The sequence below is a fragment of the Anabrus simplex genome, chromosome 1 (assembly GCF_040414725.1).
Source record: "Anabrus simplex isolate iqAnaSimp1 chromosome 1, ASM4041472v1, whole genome shotgun sequence".
NCBI classification, from domain to species: domain Eukaryota; kingdom Metazoa; phylum Arthropoda; class Insecta; order Orthoptera; family Tettigoniidae; genus Anabrus; species Anabrus simplex.
In genome coordinates this window covers 1,358,042,732-1,358,065,462 of record NC_090265.1, presented here as the reverse complement: position 1 = coordinate 1,358,065,462, position 22,731 = coordinate 1,358,042,732, and the positions used below count along the sequence as shown (strand labels likewise).

The window sequence follows — 22,731 nt, the reverse complement described above, 5'->3', positions numbered from 1 at the left end:
CTAGAAGAGCAGCTGGGATGGATAAGATTTCTGGGGATATACTAAAGGCAGTGGAGAGCCTCCGTGGTTCAGGCGGCAGCACGTCTGCCTCTCGCCGGTTGGGTTCCATGGTTCAAATCCCAGTCATATATATATATATACATACATAGGATCCTCTGCTCTTCTTCGCCATTTACATTTTGCGTTGGAAGGTGAGAACCCTTGGGTACACGGTTTTCTTGAACTGTTCTTGTTCTTCCATAACCTCGCTAACTTAGATAAACCAGTAGAGCTGGTGAAGTGAACAAGTTGTCTAAATAAAATTTAAAGTGCATTTCTCATTAATCTACAGGAATTTCATTGATCATTTGAAGGACGGGTGCTGCACACTTTCCTATTTGTTTTTCATAAACCGAATTTATACGAGGATTTCTTCCTTGATAAATCCTTGACTGGTATTTAGACTGCAAACTTTATATCTGAATCAGATGGGTTTTTGTTTTACAAATTGTTTACACCCATGTCTACCATAGTACATTATCATACACTGATCGTAATAGAGATGTTCTGGCAGGAAGTGAAGGAGAAATCGGTTCTTCAGCAGATCCATTAGAGGTTGCCGTTTCCACATGTTTTCACTCGAACTAATTTGTTTTCACAAAAATGGATAAACCACATGATGGTCTCAAATCTATCCCTCTTCATACTGTTATACACCATTCTCATGTCACTCCTAGCATCTGAGTAACATCTTCTCCCAGGGAGTAGATTATAACTAGAGACAATGGAAATTCCAAGGACAGTCATTTTATTTACTGTTATTTTGGGATCGGAAGAGTTTTTGAGTGAAGCATAATTTGTAGCTTCCCAAAGCATACCTGCCAACTTTCCTGCTTTAGGCATAGATATCAAGGATAATTAAATAAAAAACCACCTATTCAATACTTTCCACGTTTAATGTGGTTATTATCTACATGATTTTATGTAGACTCATTTGGTCAGGTACATGTTTCACCCATTATTTTGGGCATCTTCAGCCTGTAAACAACCTTTAGGTCAAGGTTTGGGACCTTTTTAACTAATATAAACATACTAATATATACACTATATACAACATATACATTATATACAATATATACAAACATAAGTCAATACAGTTAAGTTTTTTGGTCCTAATCTATTTAATATGGAAAATGTCCAAAACTAAAATGGATCTTCTTTTCGGTGAAGAGGATTGCAAATCGGGGTTTATGTGACCCCTATATCATATTAAGTACTTGACGTATCGTGTCTGGTGACAGGATGTGTCGTCAACAATAAGTGGAGATTTGAACTGATTGTAGGTTGGTCAAGATTGAAAATATAAATTTAAATTGAATGTGTTTTAACTTGGCAGTTCTGGTTAACTTAAAATGTTCAAAACTAAAAATAAAATGAAACGGATCTTCTTTTTTCTTGAGAAGGGGTGATATTAAAACTGGAGCTTGTTTGACCCACGATTTTCATTTTCATGTTCTTGACGTAACTAATATTTAAATGTGTTGTCGTGTACAAGTGGAGATTCAAAAGCCGATTGTTGTAGGTAGACTGGTCAAAAACGTTGTGAATGAAACTGTTAGCGTCTTGACTTTGGGTCTCATGTAACGTCAAGGAATTGACAATAGTACAATATTTAGCTGTTTCATAGTTTTAGGCTGCTGCTTAATTGGGAAGAGACATCCTAGACACTTGATACAGTCTTGTGTGAAAATTGTTCCCGTTGATGTGTTGCTTGGTCTTTGGGAGGGATCTTAAGAATATCTGTAATGAAGTAGAAAATAATTTTGAATTAAAAATTTTTTTGAGCACGCGTTGTGATAAAATGTATTAAATTAACACCTCTTAACTGTAAAATGACTTACTTGTTCAGTTAATACTAGATGGATCTGTCTGTTCCGGCAGCGCCTGTCTTGTCACCATTTCTACTCCTGGTGTTGTAATGGTGCGGTAATGGAGGGGCGGGGCATGGAGGGAGAGTGGGGGTAGGCTGGTCTATGGGCGTGTGTGCTGTTGCTGGAGGGGAGTTTCTAGAAGCAATATGGGCAGGTTTAACTTTTGGCATGATGGATGAAGCATTTGAGTGTGGAGATTTAAATAAATGAGGGATTTTGTTTTGATCTGAATTCACGATATTAATTAATCTAGGTGTTAATTCGTACAAAGGATTTTTAATGTCATTGACGTCGTTGAGATTTTTATTTTTATTGTAGGTTTGGTCTAAAAAGATGTGTAGGTTTTCCAGTTCATTCATTAATTTCCCTTTACCTATGCTTCTAATGATGGTAAGATCTTTCTCTATGGATGTAAAGTGATGGCCCGTTTCTCTCATATGTTGGCTCATCGCTGAGTACTTATTGTGTTTTTGAGCGTTATAATGTTCCAGATATCTCGTGTTAAAGCTGCGGCCAGTCTGTCCGATATAAGAAAAACCACATTGTGTACATGTTAGTTTATATATGCCGGACCTTGAATAATGGTTGCTATTGTGATTGACCTTGTTGTGGTTAAAAAACATGTTTCGATTAGTGTTAACTGTCCTGAAGGCTATATTGATATTGTGCTTCTTTAAAGTATTTGCGATCTGATGGACGGCTGGGTTGTTATATGTAAATGTGGCGAAACTGGTTTTTTTAGGTTTTTCTGGGATGAGGTTAGTGGACAATTTAATTTTGATTTTATTAATCAAACGGTTGACCATATCTATTTTAAACCCGTTCAGTTGAGCAAGATTCCTTATGTACTTCAGTTCAATTTTTAAATTGTTGGGAGAAAGAGGAATTTTTAAAGCTCTATAAATTAAATTATAGAAAGAGGCTTGTTTTTGGGACTTGGGGTGTATGGATGAATTCATAATAGTTAAGGGAGAGTGTGTAGGTTTCCTGTATATTCGAAAATCGAAGGTATTATGTCCGCGTGTAATAGTTAAGTCCAAAAAGTTTAATGAGTTCCTAACCTCATCATCTTTACATCCATAGAGAAAGATCTTACCATCATTAGAAGCATAGGTAAAGGGAAATTAATGAATGAACTGGAAAACCTACACATCTTTTTAGACCAAACCTACAATAAAAATAAAAATCTCAACGACGTCAATGACATTAAAAATCCTTTGTACGAATTAACACCTAGATTAATTAATATCGTGAATTCAGATCAAAACAAAATCCCTCATTTATTTAAATCTCCACACTCAAATGCTTCATCCATCATGCCAAAAGTTAAACCCGCCCATATTGCTTCTAGAAACTCCCCTCCAGCAACAGCACACACGCCCATAGACCAGCCTACCCCCACTCTCCCTCCATGCCCCGCCCCTCCATTACCGCACCATTACAACACCAGGAGTAGAAATGGTGACAAGACAGGCGCTGCCGGAACAGACAGATCCATCTAGTATTAACTGAACAAGTAAGTCATTTTACAGTTAAGAGGTGTTAATTTAATACATTTTATCACAACGCGTGCTTGAAAAAAAATTTTTAATTCAAAATTATTTTCTACTTCATTACAGATATTCTTAAGATCCCTCCCAAAGACCAAGCAACACATCAACGGGAACAATTTTCACACAAGACTGTATCAAGTGTCTAGGATGTCTCTTCCCAATTAAGCAGCAGCCTAAAACTATGAAACAGCTAAATATTGTACTCTTGTCAATTCCTTGACGTTACATGAGACCCAAAGTCAAGACTCTAACAGTTTCATTCACAACGTTTTTGACCAGTCTACCTACAACAATCGGCTTTTGAATCTCCACTTGTACACGACAACACATTTAAATATTAGTTACGTCAAGAACATGAAAATGAAAATCGTGGGTCAAACAAGCTCCAGTTTTAATATCACCCCTTCTCAAGAAAAAAGAAGATCCGTTTCATTTTATTTTTAGTTTTGAACATTTTAAGTTAACCAGAACTGCCAAGTTAAAACACATTCAATTTAAATTTATATTTTCAATCTTGACCAACCTACAATCAGTTCAAATCTCCACTTATTGTTGACGACACATCCTGTCACCAGACACGATACGTCAAGTACTTAATATGATATAGGGGTCACATAAACCCCGATTTGCAATCCTCTTCACCGAAAAGAAGATCCATTTTAGTTTTGGACATTTTCCATATTAAATAGATTAGGACCAAAAAACTTTACTGTATTGACTTATGTTTGTATATATTGTATATAATGTATATGTTGTATAAAGTGTATATATTAGTATGTTTATATTAGTTAAAAAGGTCCCAAACCTTGACCTAAAGGTTGTTTACAGGCTGAAGATGCCCAAAATAATGGGTGAAACATGTACCTGACCAAATGAGTCTACATAAAATCACGTAGATAATAACCACATTAAACGTGGAAAGTATTGAATAGGTGGTTTTTTATTTAATTATCCTTGATATCTATGCCTAACGTCATCTTCAATACGGAACAATAATGAGAGTTGTTACTTGTAATTTCCTGCTTTAGGCGGGAAACTCCCGATTTTCAACAGATTTTCCCGCTGCCAGATTATTCTATTATTTCTCCCGATTTTAGCTTATTTTTTGGTGAACTTCAAACATTTGTTTTCACATCCCACCATTTCAGCTTTTTTTACGCTAGTGGCCGGAAGTCCTTCGCTCATTGGCCCCTTTCGAACGAAATATCGATGTTTATTAATGCGAGAAATGTACGCGAATGTGTGATGTTAATTGAAACCTGTATTTCGCGACGCATATATAGATTGTCAATCTCTCGTTCTCGCGTGCTATTTAAAGTTAAAAACTTCACAATCGTTCCGTATTGAATAGAGAAATAAGAAAATGTACAATATTAGAAGGATCCACCTTTCAATACTCCGTTGTAAGTTGAACTAAAAAGAAGTCACAACTTGTTTATTGGGACCGGTTTTGACACATTACAAGTGTCATCATCAGCCAAATAGTAAAATAGGGCAAGATATAAAGATCTTAAAACAACTAATACATTGAACACAGGCAACAAATTAACATTGATTCATATCGTAGTAATTCAGTTAATGTCCAAAACACAATGATTGCAGTCAAGAGAGTAAACAGAACATCATTGTCTTGCGCCGAAAACAAATATAGTTGAAGTTCACAAGCAGGTCAAGTATGCACTTATGTAGAGTCGTTGCTAGGCAGGTCTTGTAGGCATTTGTTTCACAGGCCGAAGAGTAAAAGGTGATGTAATTGAAGTCTTAGGAAAACAGTGTAGGATTTAATTTCGTCAAATTCAAAGTAGGTATATAAGTTTGAAAATAATTTAAAACATTAAAAAGAATAAAGTCAAATAAAAATATATTAAAAATAGGAAGAAATAATAAAAGAAAATTGCAATGTGAGGTTCAACTCGAAACAACTTGCCGTAGTAATTGATAGATGAATGGGAGATGATAAATAGAGAAAAGGTTGGGGAACGTTTATTAGAGGGTGGTGGTGGTGGTGGTGGTGGTGGTGGTGGTGGTGATTATTGCTATTAGAGGAAGTACAAATGGGTAAATATCTTCTATATAACACTAAACCGAGGAAAAAAGAGGAAGAGGTCCGACACTTCGAAAAATGAAGATATCGGTAAAAGGAAGACAAGGGCCACGAAGGGCGTGAAAATGAAAGACTCCCTAGCCCTCGCAAACCTAATAGCGTCGGGGTCGGAAAAGAACAAGAGTTGACCAAGGGAGGTCGGACAGGATAGATGAAAGTGAGGAGCCTGGCACAAGTAAGTGGAAGCAATGCCAGGACTCAGCTAAGGCGACCACGCTCCTCACTTTCATCTATCCTGTCCGACCTCCCTTGCTCAACTCTTGTTCTTTTCCGACCCTGACGCTATTAGGTTTGCGAGGGCTAGGGAGTCTTTCATTTTCACGCCCTTCGTGGCCCTTGTCTTCCTTTTACCGATATCTTCATTTTTTGAAGTGTCGGACCTTTTCCTCTTTTTTCCTCGGTTTAGTGTTATATAGAAGATATTTACCCATTTGTACTTCCTCTAATAGCAATAATCACCACCACCACCACCACCCTCTAATAAACGTTCCCCAACCTTTTCTCTATTTATCATCTCCCATTCATCTATCAATTACTACGGCAAGTTGTTTCGAGTTGAACCTCACATTGCAATTTTCTTTTATTATTTCTTCCTATTTTTAATATATTTTTATTTGACTTTATTCTTTTTAATGTTTTAAATTATTTTCAAACTTATATACCTACTTTGAATTTGACGAAATTAAATCCTACACTGTTTTCCTAAAACTTCAATTACGTCACCTTTTACTCTTCGGCCTGTGAAACAAATGCCTACAAGACCTGCCTAGCAACGACTCTACACAGGTGCATACTTGACCTGCTTGTGAACTTCAACTATATTTGTTTTCGGCGCAAGACAATGATGTTCTGTTTACTCTCTTGACTGCGATCATTGTGTTTTGGACATTAACTGAATTACTACGATATGAATCAATGTTAATTTTTTGCCTGTGTTCAATGTATTAGTTGTTTTAAGATCTTTATATCTTGCCCTATTTTACTATTTGTCTGATGATGACACTTGTAATGTGTCGAAACCGGTCCCAATAAACAAGTTGTGACTTCTTTTTAGTTCAACTTACAACGGAGTATTGAAAGGTGGATCCTTCTAATATTGTACATCTTCTCGTGTGCTATGTTCGTGTTCATTCACATCAGTCTAGTCGATTCTAGAGACTAGTCTCTAGATATGGAGTCTTTTTTATTAATTTAGTGACAGAATTTGAATGAAAATGACTAGTGACTCTTCTAGAGATTTTAGGAGCCATTTGGAGACAATTCTAATTTTAATTTATCTCAATAGAAGAGTTTTGTCTGTATATTGCTCAGAATTTAAAAAGAATGATATTTCTGTACCAGCCATGACCACAGTAATGAGGGAAATGCACATCTTAATTTTCCATAATTTGTTTGTATGTACGTGCATTACGAGAAAACTCATGAAGAGAATTTAATGAAAATCAGTATGTAAAGTCGGGGAATAGGTCGCTACAATCTAGGTCATAAATAATTTTATTCACGCTGAGTGAAATGGTAGTTTAGGGGACGGCCTAAAATGTAATTCTCAAATATTTATGATATTATTGGCCCTATTAATAAATACTACATAACTAAAGTTATATATTATTAAATTTCCTGTCATTTATGTCTTATACATTTTTAACGTACACTGGCTATAACAGAGATATTCCTGCTGTTTATAAAACTTAATTTTACTAAGCATCAGGTACAGTAGATGCATTATAAATCTGCCACTGAGTAGCCATGGTCTGTCTAAGAATTCGAAGGATCGCATGTTTCGATGCCATTCTGCGGATTTGAAAAACATTTTTTAGAGGCTAATTGAATTTCATTCTCTTCACTACTTCCAGAGACCCAGCTATGTTACAGGTAGTATTGAGTAATAAACATGTGGACGTTGATTGTCGAAGACGTGCGTGTGTGTGTGTGTGTGTGTGTGTGTGTGTGTGTGGCAACAGCGTGGTTACCGTGGTAGCTGCTAGTGGTGTTCAGAACTGTTAGGTCGCAAATGCAAGACGACCCTTGACTTTTAACATGAGATTCTGAGAAAAAAAAGCGTTGTCTTAGATTCTGAGAAATACGGTACATATATGACAGTTTAAAGATATTAACATTTTAAGTTCCACCTTTACATTACTTAGAAAAGTTTTTAATTTTTAAGGCGAAGTAATAGATACACGTTTCATTCCTCTTTTGGACATCTTCAGCCTAGGGAAGAAAGAAAGAAAGTTCAATAGTAAAATTAGCATATTACAGCAACTCAAATTTACATGGTCATAGTGTGCCATTTGACAACAAAGTGGTGATGTGAAATCCATTTGTCTACACAATAATGAATAAAATTGAAAACAAACCTTCTACCAAGCTAATAATGGATTCCAGAAAGAAAGAAAATTACATCATGTAAACCTTTATTAACAATAAGATCAAATTATGAACATTTTCAAAAAACAAACTTTAAACATAGCTTTCAGAACAGCTGATAACAATTCCCCTATTCTTTACAGTCATCAAAGAATTCACAGTAACAATAATAAATACAGGAACTCTGGAGTATACAAACTAATTTGCTTACAATGCCAAGCCAGTTATGTAGACCAAACAGGATGTAATTTTTTTATTCGTTACTGGGAACACACTAGTGCCAAAATGCACAATTGATTTTCTGCTATGAGCTCCCACATATCAGACTCAAACCATTCTTTTTCTACAATAGAATGAAATCTTTCCTTCCTACAAACAGCTAATAAAGGTACTTTACTCAATATTTATGAAAATTTTTTCATCGACATATACCAGAGAACAAACCCCAATGGTAACCTGTATGAATAATCAGAGAATCTCAACATCCTTTCTGAAGAAACAGTTGATACATTCTTTAAAAAAAGCACAACGAAAATACTTCTTCAATATGACACATAATAAAACAATTACATGAACCCACAAAAATATTAAAAGGAAGTACTTACAAGAGTGGAAAAGTATATGATAACATCTTAACCGTGCTGACATATGCGCTGGTAATCCCAGACACCAAGCAAACACAAGTACTATTAAATCTTACATTCTAAGCTTACATTAGTGAAAGGATAATATAATCCCTAAACGGGATTCTTAAAACGGACACCATTCGGATTGTCCTTCATCCTAGAAGATGAAAGCGGAGACATGCCTTCATGCGTCTACACTTGACTATTCTTAACAGAAGAAAGTCTCTTTCAGAAAGTGACCACACCAGCATTAGTGTCTGGCAGATAATGTGCCCTCTAGTGATAGAGTCCGTACACAAGAGTAGCTAGTCAGTTCACTGACAGATGGCATCAGAGTCCACACACAGCACATGCGGGTTGCCACAAAGGGAACTTTCACAGTAACATGATGACAATATGCCAAAATGGCTCATTTAAAATGAGCAGAAGGAAACGTTGACAATGTCCAATTCACATCAGTGTACCCCTCCCCCCCCCCCCCTCACTTTTACAGAAGAGTGCACATAATAATATAAGGTACATATAAAACCAAGTAATGATGTAATAATAAAAAAATAACAAACCTGAAAGAATAACATCAGCCGATGATACCCCAGGAAAATCATTTTAAATTCCAACAACACATGGCTACGCAGGGTTACCAACATGACAACCAGATAAAGGATGTATGGGAAGCAGGCCGGGAAACCCTACAGAGGATGAGATCTTACGTGACGTTGTAGGGAAAGAAACATGAGAGCATTAACTCTTTCATTTGTTTTACTCAATAAATAGAATTTTAACAAGGTATATAACACCAGTTAAAAGGATAACATCAATTAAGAAAAAGGCTAAAGCGAACCACAAGGTTCCTATCGGTGGTTATTCAGAAAATTAAATATTTACACAATATTACAATTACATTTAAATAGGTGAGCATAACTTTTAAATAGGTGAGCATAACTTCGACGATTAAATTTACAAGGAAAATTTAACAGGGAATATGACAATTACAAGCATGTTACAAGGCAAATCAAAAAGAGTTTGTTGAGAAAGAAAACAACGGAAATTTAAATTTAGCGCAGAGGCCTTTAGAGGTGCAGTCCTCTCCTAATACGCATCAGCGAGGGACACATAGCTGAACAGGTGTACACTAAATTGACGTGGAATTACTGGAGGCAGCTCGAACGGAAAAATTAAAATTTACATTTACACAAAAGGTTGATAAAAGGAATTGCCTCCAAAACAAAGGATATGCCTAGCTGACGAACTTTGGCATAACAAAACTAAAACGGTGTAAACCAAGGTCTAACGTAAACTCCGAACAAATTCATTTACATATTAATTTAACATTTGAAAAAATAAAACATGCTTACCCCGGGATGACTGGAGCTGCTCGTTAAGACATACGAAAACCAAAGACGCTGAACATAGTCTTGCTCCTGCTAAGGAGCCAAAAGGCCAGAAATTGAGAAACACTCACAGAGCCAATCAGGGAAGCACCTATGATTCGACCCAAAGTTTCACCAATACAGTTTATCGTTATTTTCGTCAATCGCATTACAGCACCATATATGGTAATGTGGGAAATATATTCTAGAGGTTTCGATTGTGAAACTCAGCGATTTCGTGATCCAAACCTTCACGTGGCAACTACAGGGTGATACAAAAAATGGGTTACAACAAACGTATTACTGGATTTCTCCACTATCAATGTCTTCCAACACTCATAGTGATTAATAAATATCAACAGTTAAATATCAACAGTCTTTCCTTTAAGTCCTGCAAATTCTTTAAATCCACAAAATTTCACCACAAATAAAACAGATAAAAATTTACATAAATTTACAGCAACAAAAAAACCAAATATTTATTGAATTCTTCAAAAATGTTTGAGAGTTCCTTAGTTTCCATCCACGTTATTCATTTCTCACCACCGGCGACATCCTCCACCGCCGAATCTCGAGCTCTGCTCGATAATAAATTTTAAAAAACACTTTTCATTAAATGGCGGTTTTAACTGGAGGTCCAAATTTTGTGAAAACACACTGATACCAACACATATCACCCACATCTTGATGTGAATTTTACTATGAGTATCTTGGAAGCAGAATTTCCTAAGCTCGACCACAGGTATTTCTGTCCATAGGATCGTTAACATCGGCCGCCTGACAACATGGTTTCCCTTTTCAGTCCCACCAGGGTCTCCAATGAAGCTTCATTTAGTTCACTCGAATGGTGAACTCACAGTGAGCATGTAGTAAGATATGGCGCAGTACTGGGCAACTGCCACCACCAGGAATTCTGCAAGAATGCACTCCCAGGTTGGATGCAAACAGGTCAGGAATTCATAGGGCCCCTTCCAACAGGCACGACAGGTTCCCTGTCTGGACCAGGTTATAGTGATCACTGGAACAGAGATCAATCGCAGCAGAAAAGGAAGTAATACAGGAAAAGTCATAGCCTTGGCTATGCAGAAGAGTCTTTTGAGAAACGTAGACTGAAAGGTTGTTTTCCTGTTTTTCCTTTACGACTATTACTATACAACAGAAACTGGTAATTTTCTGTGTGAGGAAGATAACCTAGCCCCAAATATTTTTGGGAACTTCAAGCCCCCCTCCAGGGCAAGCAAGTATAAAAATTTACCAAACATAAATGACCAAATAAAATTAGGAAAGTTTACTGGAGTTTACCTTAATACTGGAAATTTTACAAGGGATCCCTAGTTATGACAATGAATGAAAATCTTAACCTAAAGGACATACTAAATTGTACTTAATATGATCTCAAACAACCGTTCTTATTACAACTAAAATCTTAAATAACCTCTAAAACTTGCCAATGTATCTGGCCGGATATGTACCCCAAAAATTTGCTTACAAATAAGTTTCCTTAAGTAACTAATAGTTTCTAAAGCATCATCTCATAACTAGGGGATCTTGACTTACGACAAATGGACTCTACTGATCCTTTTCTTTTCAGAATCGCTGACTAACAATGACACAGGGGTTAAAAATTTCAATATCGTGCAGGGACCTCGAAATCTGGGGGCCAACTTACTAATGACATGGTCCGCAGCACTACTCATAGTATGAGTTTTTACATAAACCTGGTCACCCACAGACAGATTGTGCAGTCTTCGCCCGTGATTATATTTACGTTGAACTTCAGCGTAATATACAGTAGAAGTCCGATATAGCGAGTACGGCATATAACGAGAACTCCGTTATACCGACGACATTTTTCCGTCCCTTCAAAATTTCTATATTAAACTGTGTATCGTCCTTCGGGTACAGCGAGAACCCTATCACTGGCGCATCCGTTATTACGAGCGATTAAGCGCGTGCGCAATTGTTTCCGTTACGGTACCGATATTTATGCACCCCCAGCGATGATATTGCATGCGATCGATTACCTTCGGCATCGTTTCCTCGCTATGTGCACTAGCGATTTCTCTCGTCGACATTCGAAGGCGATGTCGGAGTCGATTAGTAATATCCGTCGACAGTTGTTCCGTAAAGAAAATTCGAAATGAAAGAGAACATATTTTCGTAATAAATGCGTAAATAACGTGTCCGATAACGGTGGTTAACTCGTTAAAATTTAAGATTGACTAAACGACCGCTTAATTTTGAGGCAAAATACTGCAATTAAGTAAGAATGGGATACACCTCGAGATACGGCAGAGTGTTTAATTGATTTCATATGTTAGTTTGTATTTTGTCGCGTCTGGTTAAATTACGGAAAGGCTATTATGAAAATTTATAGCGAGAAAGGTATAATTTCTCTACCGGCGCTTGAAGTGTGTTTTCATCATACGTATAGTACGGTTAAGTTAGGATACATGAGGCTGTTTGAATAAGAAAACTGAAACGTTTGCAACAAAATGCGGTCGAACATCTTCGGTACGGTATAGTTTTCTTACTTCGTGAATTTGCGAGCTCTCTCGTTGACATTCAAAGGCGATGTTGGAGTTGATTAGTAATACCCATCGACTGCTATTCTCTCAAGAAAATTCGAAATGAATGAGTATAACACGTTTTCGTAATAAATGCGTAAATAACGTGGCCGATAGCAGTTGTTAACTCGTAAAAATAAAGACTGAATGAACGATATCTTAATTTCCTGAAGTGTTTGCCACAGAAATCTCTGGAGTGATACCGTATTTCTCCGAATACAAGACTTTTTTTTCTCAGAATCTCATGCGAAAACTCAAGGGTTGATGCATTCGCGGCCTAACAGTAAGTAAACGGATACCACTGGCAACTACCGCGGTAACCACGCTGCTGCTTTTCACACACGTACAGAACTCATTGACAATAAACGACCGCCTCTTTACTACACATCGCTACCGGTTGTACCGGTTGTACAGTGTACAGAGCCTGTGTGTTTCTCAAATCTGCAGAATGGCATCAAAACATGCGACACTTCGAATTCTTAGAAAAGCCATGGCTACTCAGTGGCAAAGTCGTAACGCGTCTATTGTACTTGACGCTTAGTAAAATTAAGGTTTATAGACAGCAGGAATATTTTCGTGATGGATAGTCGTATTGTAAAGATACGTGGAAAAGGTATTGCCGGCAAATTTTCAACGGGTTCTAGTCGATATTATGATGCCAGTTTTAAGTTAATGTTTATTAAACACTCGGAAATGTAGAATAATTGTGCAGCCGCAAGAAAATACGGCATAGGCCTAACTAAAGCCAATATTTGGTGTTAGCGTGAAGACAAAAAATGCATACTGTACAAAAAATGCATTCGGTGGTCCGCAACAAGGACGTTTTAAAGAAGTCGATGATGAAATTGTGAGGTATGTGCACAAAATACACAAGGGAGTTTGGCCATACCATGGCGCAATAAACTCGTTCGTTGACTTTCAACGTTCGTGATAGGACTATACATCGCTAGCCGTTGAATTTGGCCGCACCCGACAAGCGAGACGTGCGTGTATCAGTAGCCGGTTATATCTGACGCTGCGTAAAAGTAACAGTTTCATAGACAGCAAGAATAATTTCCTGATGGATCGTTGTATTGTAGAGACGCATGGAATAGGTATTGCCGGAACATTTTCAACGAGTTCTCTTCGGTATTATGATGCCAATGTTAAGTTAATGGTCCTTTAACCCGCGGAAATAAAGAATAATTGTGCAGCAGCAAAAAAAAAAAAAAAAAAAAAAAAAAGAAATACGGCGTGACGAAAGTCGGTGTTCGGCGTCTAAAAATGCGTAGGCCTGTATGATTTTACAAACTTCTTTTTGAGCCTGATTAAAATTTTTTGAAGAAAAAAGTGGGGTTCATCTTGGATTCGGAGAAATACGGAACTATATTTTTTCAGAATGAAATTAAGCATGTAGTATCGGATTACGAAAAATAACAAACAGTTAAGCTGTAGTATGGATATCATCTGCGGAAACGCAAGTTTTGAACAAACTGATTGCCGTTTCATACCGATTTTAAAGTGCATGAAGGGTTTTCCGACTTTTATACAAAATCGGATATAACGACAACCCTTTATAGCGAGTACATTTTTCGCTGTTATGAATTCTCACTGTAACTGACTTCTACTGTACTTTCAAATTCTTACGCGCATGGTGCCAAGCAGCACGGATCATTTCTGGATTTATGTCATCAGGTAGAAGATCGTTAATAGACCACAGATTAGAAAGTGGAGAATGGGGGGTGAACGCTAGCATCAGTGAAGCTGGAGTTTGCATATGACTTTCATGAACTGCAGTGTTGAAAGCAAATGACAATCAATTAAGTGATGAATCCCACTTAGAGTGGTCAGAAGAATGGTGGACAATAAGAGCAGATCTTAAATTTTGATTGACTCCTTCAGCATAATTAGGCCTGGGATAATAAGGGGTGGTAGTCACATGAGAAATAGATAGGTCAAAACAGAAATTACGGAATTACACAGATGTAAAAGCTCTAGCATTATCACTCACCAGAAACTGACAGGGTCCAAATGAAGCAAAGATCTGTTTCAAGCAGGAAATAGTAGTATTAGCATTACCCAGGCAAGTAGGAAACAGCCATGTAAAACGCGAGAAAGCATCAACATACCTGGCCGGTCTGTGATCGCGGAAATGGACCAATATAACCTATAAACAGTCTCTCTATCGGGCGAGAAGTTTGCTCAGATGACAACAGACCTAGTCGGGTATTAGGAACAGGTTTACTAATATTACAGGTTTTACAAGATTTGACCATGATGCGGATTTCACCATCCATGGATTTCCAAATGAAATGCTTATGGATTTTCTCTCTAGTCTTGAACACACCGAAGTGTCCACAGACAGGGGATTCATGGAAATATATGAAAAGAGCAGGAACTAAATTAGCTGGAACAACAATTTTGGGGTCTCTGCAACCACGAGCAGGACAACACAGTACACCATTCCTAATGACATACGGTTTGACATGCTCACCAGACTTCATCCTGTCAATAATAGCCTTCAATTCAGGGTCGTCCTGATGATTAGAAACATCTTTGAAAAGGAAAGGGGAATTGGTCAACGCTACATTAACAAAGGCTGAAACTTGTTCAGGAGAGGGATCTACAAGCTCTGATTGAGGATCAGTACTGCCAGGATAGAACATCCTACTGAAACTGTCAGCAACAACATTTTGAGTTCCACGAATGTGATGAGCTTCAAATTGAAAAGCTGAGATGCGTACTGCCCAACACGCAAGACGACCAGTCCTTCTTGGTCTGACCCGTATCCAACTCAGCGCCTGATTATCAGTTTCAAGATCAAATGGGAGGTGTTTGAGGTACATTCTGAATCTTTCCAAAAAGAAAACAACAGTTAAGGCTTCTAATTCATAGATCGAATAATTATGTTCAGCAGGATTGAGACTATGGGAAGCATAAGAAATTGGACGACATCCATCTTCAAATTCCTGGAGGAGCACACCAGATATACCAGTAGATGAGGCATCAGTCTGGAGAATCAAATGTTTAGAAAAATCTGGCATCGCCAGCACAGGAGCGGTACATAAGGCAGATTTCAAATCATAGAAAGCTTCAAGTTGAGCATCACCCCATTCAAATTTAGCATCTTTCCTCCTGAAGGTGTTTAATGGAGCTGCTCTTTCAGCGAAATTGGGGATGAATTCACAGAAGAAATTGACCACGTGAACGAACCTAGCTACATCCTTGACATCTTTAGGGGCTGGGAAATTTTAAATCGCTGCAGTATGAGATTGGTCAATCGAGACATCTTTTCCAGATGAAATATGTCCTAAGAAGGACATTTGGGGCTGTGCAAAAGTAACTTTGCTAGCCTGAAGGGTCAGTCCTGCTTTACGGAGTCTTTCAAGCACTTCATTGAGATGAACGAGGTGTTCTTCAAAAGTTTCACTAAATATAACCAAATCATCCAATTATAAACAAATTTGAATTTAATGTCTGACAACACGTTATCGAGCAGCCGAGTGAGGACCGCAGCTCCCGTCGTCAGCCCAAATGTTACATGCTCAAATTCATAGAGGTTCCAGTCAGTGGCAAAAGCCATGAGATGCTTGGATTCCTCAGCAAGAGGTATCTGACAATCGTCTGATTCAAATCAAAAGTGGTAAAATGTTGGCATTAGCAAACCAAGAGAAACAAGAGTGTAAGTAACCCCACTGTCGGCAGCCCTGAAAATGGTTTTCCGTGGTTTCCCATTTTCACACCAGGCAAATGCTGGGGCTGTACCTTAATTAAGGCCACGGCCGCTTCCTTCCAACTCCTAGCCCTTCCATGTCCCATCATCGCCATAAGACCTATCTGTTTAAAGTTAAAAACTTCATGATTGTTCCGTATTGAATAGAGAAATAAGAAGATGTACAATATTATAGGGAAGGATCCACCTTTCAATACTCCTTAGTAAAAAGTAGTCGGTGTGACGTAAAGCAACTAGCAAAAAAAAGTGTGTAAGTCAGGAAGAGGAACAGATTGAGGCACAACTCTCTTATTCAACATACTTTAGTCAATTACAGGCCGAAAATCACCCTGTGATTTAGGGACCAGAAATATGGGAGAAGAGATTTAGAAGAACGTATTACACCATCAGCAAGCATTTGATCGTTAATAGCCTTAAGGGCTTTCATCTTGGGAGGCGACAACTGGTATGGAGGAGAACGAACAGGTACATTGTCAGTTACTTCAATTTTATACTCCAAAATATTGGTTACCCCTAACTTATCAGTAAACACATCAGGAAATTTATCACAAAGATTTCTAAGTTGATTGGCTTGATCCTCAGGTAAATGACTAAAGTCGAACGCTTTGGGTTCACTCGTGTCCTCAGGGACAGCATTGACATGATAAGGAAGAATAGGAGAACGATTACACAAGTTAAAGATTCTAACAGAAAATTTAACTGGAATTCATTGTATTGAAGATCCAAAATCATGCCCGTTTTGGCAATAAAATTAGCCCCCAAAATGAAAGGACAAGATAAACCTTTCGCCACTAGCACGGGCATTTTCCACGTGAAATTACAGATTCTAATTTTAACATTCAGACTTCCAATCACATTCAATTAATTAAGAGTTAGCCGTATGGCAGGTTAAAGACACAGGTCTTAAAGAAGGGAACTTGCAAACAGATTTTACAGAGTTATACCAGTTTTCGCTCATCAAGGTGAGGCTACTTCCAGAATCAACTAAAGCACAAACAGGTTCATTGTTCACTTCTAGGCATATGTAAGGTAATTTACATGGAGGAATAGCAGAAATACCACAAGATTTTGGGAAATTGACACTTGGATCAAATACTGGTTTATCATCAATTACAGGATTGTGTGAGTCATCATCTAGCTGACAACGATAACAGACAAAACATGAAGATACACGATGAGGTTTGGCACAAGAATTGGCGGTTAGTCACCTAGAAATGCCATTACCAGAACGCCCAGAACTGGAAGAATTGCGAGGACACTGTCTAGAAAAATGTCTGTTTGACCCACAGTACCTGCAAGAATTAGTGGAGGAAGAAACTCTACTCACATTAGGATTTGAATTGCCTAAGGGCTCAATCGTAGGACAATTCCTCTGAAAATTTTCAATTTGACCACCCATGGACGGTTTTGAATTGCCTAAGGCCCCAATCTTAGGACAGTTCCGCTGGAAATGATCAGTGGAGCCACAATTGTAGCATGCACGTGAATTACGTGGTTTGGAAGGAGAAGAAACGGCACTAGTGACCTGAGAAGACATGCTCACAGGAGGAGCTAACGCAATGCGTAGCTGGTCAGCATACCTAATGCCTTTGGCAGAAAAAGTGATAATTTCCAACTGAGCAAAGGTAGCATGTCGCGGTGCCAGAGCAAGGTACGACCGATAATTAGGTGCAAGGCCATCAACAATGTTAGCAACCATTTGAGACTCAGAATATTTGAGCATAAAAATCCTGGCATTGAACTTAATGTCCTGAATATATACAGACAATGTTTCATTCAAATGCTGCACACGAAAATAATACTTTTGCACCAAGGAAGACAATGCATGGGAAGGAAAAAAGAATTCTAGCACATGCGCGTGAAATTGGTCAATTGTCCACTTTTCAGAAATACTCTTATGTTCAGAAGCAGCTCTAGATACATGTGGATATAAGACTTGGAAGAAATTATCACTACTTAAGCATATATAATACATTGATCTTTAAATTCAACCAAGAAACGTAGAAATGTAATGATCTCTTCCATTGAATTAGTGGTGAACTTAAACACGCCCTTAAATAGAGCAGTTAACGGGTGAGGTAAATTAGAAAAAAATTGAGAAGCAGCAGGCGTAGTAGGTACCTGAACAGGACTGGATTGGTTAAGAGAAGGCATCACAGTTGTATAGAAATCTTGATTTGAACGCCCCTGGGAAAGGGTGGGTGAACTAAAAGTGAGGTTAGGTCTGCAGCTAGATTGCATCGAAACCGGCAGAGATATTCGCATCTGCGAAACATTTTTGCACATTTGTGACACCACCGGAGCATTTGCTACAGGTGATACTTGGACATGGGGATATCTTTGCACAACGTGGGGCGCAACCAAAGGTTGAGATAAAGACACAGTAGAATTAACAGTTCCCATAGGAATGGTAGACATACCAACTTGTGTAAAAGAACCATCACTGGCATTATTCATGGGCAGAGAAGCACTTGTAAATATAACCAGAGAAGATTGCAGAGGAACATTATCACAAGTTATCACATTACTAATTTGTGAAGCAGTAGATACCGAGATAGCGTCACTTTCACAAGTTTCAGATGGAGCAGACACATTAACTGCAGAACAGGAGCTAGACGATGCACTGCCTTCTAGCAAGCCTACTATTTTATCGAAAACCCCGGAAAACATTGATAATAACAGTTCACATTCCTGTCGCTCGTTTATAGATAAATTAAGAGTTAACAGGTCGCGAATTCTGTCCACGTAATGCTGCACTTGGACTTTCACACGTGCTAACTGAGCATTAGATGGTTTAGAGGAACAAAAGGACAAAAGAATAGCTTCAAATTCGGTAAAAAATATCTTTAACAAGGGTCAAAGATGCACACACTTCATCTGTTGGTAGGTTGGGTACGGCTATTGTTACGTTAAGCAATTGCTTTAACAAGCTCGCGTTATCCCTAACACTTCCTAATGAATTCAATTTACGAATACGAAGTTCGTATACTAATTCCTCCTTCCTCAAATGGAACAGAACAGGGACCACACGAGTCCTGTTAACAAGAAATTACGTTAGATGATACCAGGTTTTTTTTTTCTTTTTTTTTTTTTAGGTTACCGAGCTCGATAGCTGCAGTTGCTTAAATGCGGCCAGTATCCAGTATGATATAGATGTTGATTCCCATAGGGTAGGGAATCTGAAATATTTGTCCTGAATGAGCAAATTCATAATACCAATATAAATGGGTTATTGGACATTATAAATTTTCCAGCTAGCTCATTCTTGGTTGCCAGCGTTTCGCCCTCGTGTGCTAGGGTGGGCTCATCAGTTGGTACCTAGCACACCTACCAATACGCTGGCCAGTGCATACCGTGGAGGCCACTGCGTAGGCTAACTGGAGCCACCGGCAGTGCCAATGCACTAAGAGACTTTGTCTCATCACTAAAAATTGATGCCTGTTTGACCAATATAAATGGTATTATAAATTTGCTCATTCAGGACAAATATTTCAGATTCCCTATGGGAATCAACATCTATATCATCTGATGGCCAAGCAGGCATCAATTTTTAGTGATGAGACAAAGTCTCTTAGTGCATTGGCACTGCCGGTGGCTCCAGTTATCCTACGCAGTGGCCTCCACGGTATGCACTGGCCAGCGTATTGATAGGTGTGCTAGGTACCAACTGATGAGCCCACCCTAGCACACGAGGGCGAAACGCTGGCAACCAAGAATGAGCTAGCTGGAAAATTTATAATGTCCAATAACGGACCATTTATATTGGTATCAGTATCCAGTATTCGGGAGATAGTAGGTTCGAACCCCACTGTCGGCAGCCCTGAAAATGGTTTTCCGTGGTTTCCCATTTTCACACCCGGCAAATGCTGGGGCTGTACCTTAATTAAGGCCATGGCCGCTCCTTCCCACTCCTAGCCCTTCCCTGTCCCATCGTCGTTATAAGACCTATCTGTGTCGGTGCGACGTAAAGCAACTAGCAAAAAAAAAAAAAAAATGTTTAGGTTAGACAAGGATCATTGCTTTCGCATCTCTTTCTTCTATAACCACACTCTGCTATCAAATGTAATCCCCCCCCCTTTTGCAGAAGAGTGCACATAATACAAGGTACATATAAAACAAGTAATGATGTAATAATCCAAAAATAACACACCTGAAAGAATAACATCAGCCGATGATACCCCAGGAAAAACACATGGCTACGCAAGGTTACCAACATGACGACTAGAGAAAGGATGTATGGGAAGCAGGCCGGGAAACCCTACAGAGGATGAGATCTTACGTGATTTTATAGGGAAAGAAATGTGAGAGCATTAACCCTTTTGTCTGTTTTACTCAACATATAGAATTTTAACAAGGTATAAAACACCAATTAAAAGGATAACATTATCAATTAAGAAAAAGGTTAAATCGAACCACAAGGTTCCTATCGGTGGTTCTTCAGAAAATGAATCTACACAATATTACAATTACATTTAAATAGGTGAGCATAACTTCGACGATTAAATTTATAAGGAAAATTTAACAGGGAATATGACAATTACAACCATGTTACAAGGCAAATCAAAAAGAGTTTACTGAGAAAGAAAACAACGGAAATTTAAATTTAGCGCAGAGGCCTTTAGAGGTGCAGTCCTCTCCTAATACGCATCAGCGAGGGACACATAGCTGAACAGGTGTACACTAAATTGACGTGGAATTACTGGAGGCAGCTCGAACGGAAAAATTAAAATTTACATTTACACAAAAGGTTGATGAAAGGAATTGCCTCCAAAACAAAGGATATGCCTAGCTGACGAACATTGGCATAACAAAACTAAAACGGTGTAAACCAAGGTCTAACGTAAACTCCGAACAAATGAATTTACATATTAATTTAACATTTGAGAAAATAAAACATGCTTACCCCGGGATGACTGGAGCCGCTGAGCGGACCATCGTTAAGACATACGAAAACCAAAGACGCTGAACATAGTCTTGCTCCTGCTAAGGAGCCAAAAGGCCGGAAATTGAGAAACACTCAAACAGCCAATCAGGGAAGCTACCTATGATTCGACCCGAAGTTTCACCAATACAATTTATCGTTATTTTCGCCAATCGCATTACAGCTCCATATATGGTAATGGGGAAATATATTCTAAAGGGTTCGATTGTGAAACTCAGCGATTTCGTGATCGAAGCCTCCTCGTGGCAACTACAGGGTGATACAAAAAATGGGTTACAACAAACGTATTACTGAATTTCTCCAATATCAATTTTTTTCAACACTCATAATGATTATTAAATATCAACATTTCCTGTAAGTCTTGCAAATTCGTTAAATCCACAAAATTTCACCACAAATAAAACAGATAAAAATTTACATAAATTTACAGCAATAAAAAAATATATTTTTATTGAATTGTTCAAAAATGTTTTAGAGTTCCTTAGTTTCCATCCACGTTATTGATTTCTCACCACCGGCGACATCAGAATTTAAGGTTAGCTGTGCTGTACCGACACATATCTTAAAATACACTGTTTTTTGTTTAGTAGAGTCTTATTTTGAGTAATATTTTGTTAATGTAATAATGTTACAAGATGTTTATAGTGGACATAAAGCCTTAACTGTTTTGCTCTTGACACTCCTCCTAGTGCTGAATTGAAAGGCTCCTTGCACTCGCAGTGAAGCAGGATTTGAATATCATCGATGCTCGAAGAGACCAGATTACTAACAGTACAAAAGCTGTTGATATGGAGAACACTTCTATACAGGGACAGGAGAAATCCCCGTATCTTTATCTTCAGTGTTTTTTGAGTTACAGCGTACTGAGTGAAAAGATAACTGGCCGTGCATATAAGGGCCCTGTAAGGCCCATGTGATATGTTTCTCCTGCCTGTGTTATGAGATCTATAAGTAGGGCATGCTTAACTCCTTATATATGCTACCTCATCTTGCATTTCTGACTTAATTATATACTGTAGAGAATAGAGTACTAGTATTTCTCTCCTGCCTATTTCTATATCTGTACAGGAAAACACTGCAGTTGCAGGGCTGCTGTTAAAGACATTAAAAAAAAACAAAAAAAACAGGCATATCTGATAAAATGAAATGCAACTTTCAATGTTTGTTGGGAATCGAACCCGTAATCATGGGTCAGACACTGATATACCGAGGAAGCTAATAAATCGGTGAACTGTATATGACTGCTCATAATGCTGTAATATTCTAAATTTTAATTTGAATGGTGATGATGATGAGGATGAAATGAATGACAAAGACTTCACAAACACCCAGTCATTGAACAAAGGGACTTAAGAGTTTGAGCAGGTTAAGATTGACAAACTGTGGTCTTAAGGCCAAAGGCAAGCATTTTTTTTACTTTTAGCCACAAAGACAGACTTAATTTGCTATACCCTCAGCTACCATCTCCACTGATTAGGTGTTGAGATGCCAGGGCCACTCGCTTGTGAAATAGCCTTCTCAGCACAGCAGACTACTCGAGTGGCTATTGGTTGCTGCTCAAAATGCTTAAGGCTTGAGAT

At 38.1% G+C, this 22,731-nt stretch overlaps 1 protein-coding gene across 1 annotated transcript in view; it reads left to right on the top strand.

Annotated features, from left to right (window-relative positions):
• Window positions 1–22,731, top strand: part of LOC136859016 (death-associated protein kinase 1) — a 1,193,585-nt gene that overhangs the window by 273,121 nt on the left and 897,733 nt on the right. The gene's annotated exons all lie outside the window — the stretch shown is intronic.